Below are 6,000 nucleotides of genomic sequence, written 5' to 3'. Positions count from 1 at the left end.
AAATGAAGAATGCATCAGCAATTAGCAGGTACCTCCAATGGGAAATATTTGGTAAATATTTCAACTAAGGTGGCATATAGTTACTATAATACTATAACATAAAATACATTTTTAGATAGAATGCATTAAATTCAGCAGCCTTGTATTCCAATTTTAATGTTTTCTCTGCAGCACATCCATCCCATGCTCAGCTTTAAAAATATCCTTTTATATGACCTAATCAGGAGTCATTGGCTGGTTCTGAATTTGTTTTGTTCCAGGTGTTTATGGATTCAAATACAGGCAGATGTACCTTGATTTGAGTGAGGAGAAAACAAGGTCCTATACGGATGGAGTGAAACCTGCCAAATTGTTCCAGGTCTCTGCAGTTCTCCAGTTCTTGCCTCTTGTATATTCTGAGTCTCTATGGCTCCACCTCTGCCTGCTGTATCTTCAGCTGCTAAGAACCACTCCACCTCTCCGAAGCCCGCTTCTGTAACAAAAGTTCTTATCTTTCAGTTGGTAACATTCCTAAGAAGTATCTTGAGGTGTTTTATTGTGCTAAAGGAGCTTTATAAGCCTTTGTTGATGCTATTGATTGATCGCTAACCAAAGGGGAAATCATAATTGTACCCAAATGGGCACTCCTGACCTCTGTGAATGATCTCACACTCCTCCCCATAAGCAAACATTTAGGTTTGACACAAAATGCTGTGACAAAGCCATATTCATGTTAAGCTAGAAATCTGGCAAATGTTAAAAAAGCTCATAAAAGTAACTTCTATTGTATGGAAAAGATTCTAATCTCAACATTAAAAATTGACTCTAGGTCATAATTTTCTCATTATGGTTTGCAATATACCCACTCTTTTCTCCTATATGAATAATGCAATCAATCTTATTAATAACATCTCTAATCATTACTGTGTGTTTGCAAAGCAACTGTACATTAACAGAGGATTTCAATATGCCTTTGTGTTCAAATGCCATGGTGAGCTTACATTGTTGATTAGGTGCTGAAATGCTTATTGGACCTTGTTCAGTCCCAGCTTATTTAATGACTTCTTTGTCAGAACTGTTATTTGACTATCAGGAAAGCTCTCATAATAGAAATTCATTGGCTTGTTTTCAATGCTCATAAACAGGTTTATAGAACGGAAACTAATTGTCTTTGCAGCCCGTGCTTGTCAACATCCTTCCAGGAAACCATGAGCAGAATAGATGCGCAATCAGCGGGTGTGCACAAAGTGATTGAGTAGTTTGGAGGCAATGCTAAATAGTTGGTTAAAGAGCAACTTTAAGTGCTTATTCTATGGAACTCATTCTTACCAGAAATTCACCACAGTGTCCTGGTATATTCTGTATTGTTTAATAAACAGGACTGAAGCTAAAAATTATGTGGGCATATATGGTACATAGTACTGATTTATACAGGCCAGAAAAAGCATGGATTTAATCCTAGTCTTTGCCATTATAAATAATCTCAGCTAAGGTAGTACTGGAGGCAAACATTATCTAGAGTTTCATCTTCAAGACCTACCACCCTCCATCATCTCCAATCATTTTTTTTCTCCAGTCTTACAGGAAAAGTGAAGGGAAATTATAAAGAAGCTGCCCTGAATTGTGTTCCAACATCCCTTAAAATGATGTGCTATGAAATGAATCATGCTCCTTGACATCATATGATGCCTCATTCATGTTCAATCACAACTGGAAAATTTCCACTTTCAATAAAGCAACTGGGACAATGGTAAGGTACAGAAAACATATGTATCATATAACTATCTGGTACATATTATAAACAATAACAGACACATGGAAGTAAATACTGAGCATAAATCCAGTTCAAGGTCCAGATGACCAGAACAAACTCTGCTCCCATGGTTTATGACGTTTCTACGGTTCCAAAATTCCATGATTAACTTGCGGGTGTCCATTAACCTTTATAGAATACTATCTGGCAGAAGCATTTCATAAACCAGTAAATCACTTCTGTAAAAGAAAAAGTTTTAGCACTTCGGAACCTGTCATGTGAAAAGCTGACACAGCTTCAGGTCAAATGTTCATACTCAGCCAGCAAAACCTTTTTGCTTTACACCATATCGCTTCAAGCTCCAGTCACAGTCAGCACACCTGGCACATAAAGATAAGAGTAGATAACTTCAAAAAAAAATCCTCCATGTATAAGAGCAATATATATTTCATAAATACATGAACAAAATAGCAGCTGCTGGGAGTAAGTTGCACACCAGGAGGAGAGTCCAATGATCCAGTTGATGTCAGGAACCACAAGATTGAAGTTAAAGCTTTTACAAAGCCATCAGAACCCTGTGATCGTATTCCTGCCTGTGTTAAGCTTTTGTCTTTTGTAATGCATACACAGTCTTTTTTTTCCAACGGCTAATTATGAGGCGAGGATCATGATTATAGAGGAAGCTCTGAAGTAAGATTAGCTTCCATTACGTGGTGTATTGCAACTTTTTAAAATGCTATTAATGATATGCATTACGATGAAAATTTAATTTGGAGTGATGATCTTGCATGAAAAATGAAAGGAATAACATGGTTTTGTTTTGCAGTGTACTTCTAGATGTCAGTATCCTATGCATATTATAAACTAAACATCTCAATATCCTGTGCACATTACAAATCTCAGAGCTCAAGAACTGTTCAATATTCACTTGCATGGTTTAACCAAGAGAAGGATGAACATGTTTCCCTTATCTAAATATACACCCCTGAAATAGTAACTTCCCAATGAAAGCAACTAGTTTAGCTCAAGGTGGAGGAGGATAATTTACTCTTTTGAATCTTGAAGCATTTTGAGTTGTTTAAACAGCTGAATGAGCCATTATTGCTCACACTGAAACATTTTGAGCAGTCAGTAAAACATAGCTTCTAATTAGATGCTTTCCATGGTCATCACTTTCAGAACAGCTAAATTGACCCAATTTGGACCATTTTGGGTGTTGAATCAACTTTGGAGTTCACTACTGATTGTCAGTGGGATGCTATTTTATTTATGTATTACTTCTCACTTTAATTCCTCTCTCATGATGTAAGGCCCAGTTTTCAAAGACATTTTAAGGTGTTTGCTCCTACCAAGTTTCAGTGTTCCCGCAAAGTGTAAGACCAACTGTTGCTCCTGTTCTGAAGCTGACCGTTACAAAGTTGGGGCAACTACCTTTAGAGTTATCATCAACATTAAAATGGCATCTCCTTGTTCAGTATAACTGAGCTTGGTAAATTACGTCTGGACAATTCTGGAGCCCAGACTTACCATTTCATATGCAGGTCCATAAATTAACCTTAGTTTTAAATTATATATGTTTTAGTTTTAAAACTCTTCCCACACAATACCATTCTCCATCTGTGAGAGTGGGCAGACTGTTCTTGCTTGAATCATAAAGAAGATAGGAAAAAGAAAGCTCATTTAGCTCACCTTAACTATCCAACAGGAGTGATCCTTATTGCATTCCATTGCAGAATCCAATATTCTCCTTGCACTGCTTGAAGATGTTTTCCTCTATCTTTGTATCTGAATGTTTATTTCATGTATCAATCATTCTTTCTATGATGAATTTTCCTGCACCATTGGTAACGATCCCTTTCTGTAGTCTGAAACTTTGATTTCTTATTCTCCATTTTCTGTACCCTCCGTAATATGTTAAACCTGTGTAGAATCACAGTTACTTCCCTTTCAAAATTTTCAAGACCCCAAAGTCCATGTTTCTCCAGACTCTCCCTAAGGGCTACCATTGGCTATCAGTCTCGTAGTTTTCCCATGCACTGTTTCCACTAAGTGACTGTCTCACTTCCTGCTTACAAGAACTGGATTCTAACTGCAGTATTCTAACTACAGTCTGGCAAGAGCATGATCAAACTTGATCATTTTCTCTTCAGACGCTGTTCTGGCTGTGCAGTTGAACAGCCCTTGCTGCTCTATGTTATTTGGACATGTTTAGCACTGAGGCTACTAAAGATCTTGATGTATTTCAACTTATTCTAGGCTACTTTGACCACATTCAGCTTCCAGGTTTCCATCCATTCCTGCACCACCACTCATGATTCATGTGTTGCCTTAGTTATGGTTAGGAATTTATTAAATAATGCTCACAAGTGGCAAGATCTAAAACAGGGAAAAGTGATGCTGGAAAACAAGAGAAACCATAATACTTTAGGATTGCAAAAGATATTTATGATGTTCTGAGTTGAGGCTAAATTTAATTATGTACCCCTTTTATTTTATAATTCCTCTCCCCAGTGGGGTGGGTATGAGGGATTATTGCTCCTTTGCCCCTCAATTTTCCAAAGGTAATGACTCATACTTGAGCGTGACATGTCTGGGGTATCTCACCTGTGTCATCATTTTTGATGTAGGAGTGAAGACAATAAAAATGGGCAGCATGAAGAAATCACAGCTCAGCCGACACATATGCACACACACAGGCACACGCACACACACAGGAATGCACTTGTCCTTGCATTGAACAACTTCTCCATTGACTCCACTCATCTTTCCCAAGTCAAGCTACTTGATCTTCTGCCCTCAACACCTGCTTCTTTATCCTTCCTGTTCTCGCCATCCAGAGACCCAAACAGTCCTTCCAGGTGAAGCAGCAATTCAGTTTTACATTTGGTGTTCATGATGTGATCTCCTCTATAGTGGAGAAGTAAAACACAGATCAGGTGATTACTCTGCAGAACACCTCCATTCAGTCTGTAAGAGTAACTCTGAGCTTCCAGTTGCCTGTCACTTTATTCCTCTGCCCCACTCCCATGTTGACCTCTGCCTCCGACTTTCCACACTACTCCAATGATCCCAACATAAGCTCAAGGAACAGCATCTCATTTTCTGTCTGGGTAAATTTAAGCCAGGACCTAATATTGGATTTAACAATCTCTATAGATGTGGCTCTGCTTCTCTGTTGTAACTTTTTCTTCTCTTTTTGTCCTTAAATCTTGTCCTTAAATCCAATTTTGATCCTTAAATCTTGACAACTTTGTTTTGCATTCTATCACATACATTCCCTCTGGTCTCTCCACCCTTCTCCCTCTATGCAACACACCTGTTTTCTCAGGAAGTTCAGATGAAGAGTTCTTGATGTGAAACTTTGACTCTGCTTCTCTCCCCACTAATACTGCTGGACCTACTGAGTACTTCCATCATAGAACCATAGAACCATAGAACCATACAGCACAAAACAGGCCCTTCGGCCCACCGTGTCGTGCCGTCCATCAGACCACCCTCACACTACCTAACCCCTTCCTCCCGCATATCCCTCTATCTCACGTTCCTCCATATGCCTATCCAACAAGCTCTTGAACCTGTTCAATGTATCTGCCTCCACCACCACCCCAGGCAGTGCATTCCATGCACCAACCACTCTTTGGGTGAAAAACCTCCCTCTGACATCTCCCCTGAACCTCCCACTCATAACCTTAAAGCCATGACCTCTCGTCTTGAGCATTGGTGCCCTGGGAAGGAGGCGCTGACTGTCTACTCTATCTATTCCTCTCAATATTTTATATACCTCTATCATGTCTCCTTTCCATCCTCCTCCTCCTCCTCTCCATCCTCCTCCTTTCCAGTGAATAAAGCCCTAGCACCTTAAGCCTCTCCTCATATTCAATGCTCTCTAATCCAGGCAGCATCCTGGTAAATCTCCTCTGCACCCTCTCCAATGCCTCCACATCCTTCCTATAATGAGGCAACCAGAACTGAACACAGTACTCTAAGTGTGGCCTAACTAGAGTTTTGTAAAGCTGCATCATCACCTCGCGGCTCTTAAACTCAATCCTGCGATTTATGAAAGCCAACATCCCATTGGCCTTCTTAACTGCTCTTTCCACCTGTGAGGCAACTTTCAATGAACTGTGAATATGAACCCCCAGATCCCTCTGCTCCTCCACACTGCCAAGTACCTTGCCGTTTACCCTGTACTCTGCCCTGGAGTTTGTCCTTCCAAAGTGTACCACCTCACACTTCTCCGGATTGAACTCCATCTGCCACTTGTCAGC

Source organism: Pristis pectinata, chromosome 8 (genome assembly GCF_009764475.1).
Source record: "Pristis pectinata isolate sPriPec2 chromosome 8, sPriPec2.1.pri, whole genome shotgun sequence".
NCBI classification, from domain to species: Eukaryota; Metazoa; Chordata; class Chondrichthyes; order Rhinopristiformes; family Pristidae; genus Pristis; species Pristis pectinata.
Note: the sequence above shows the minus strand (reverse complement) of the source record.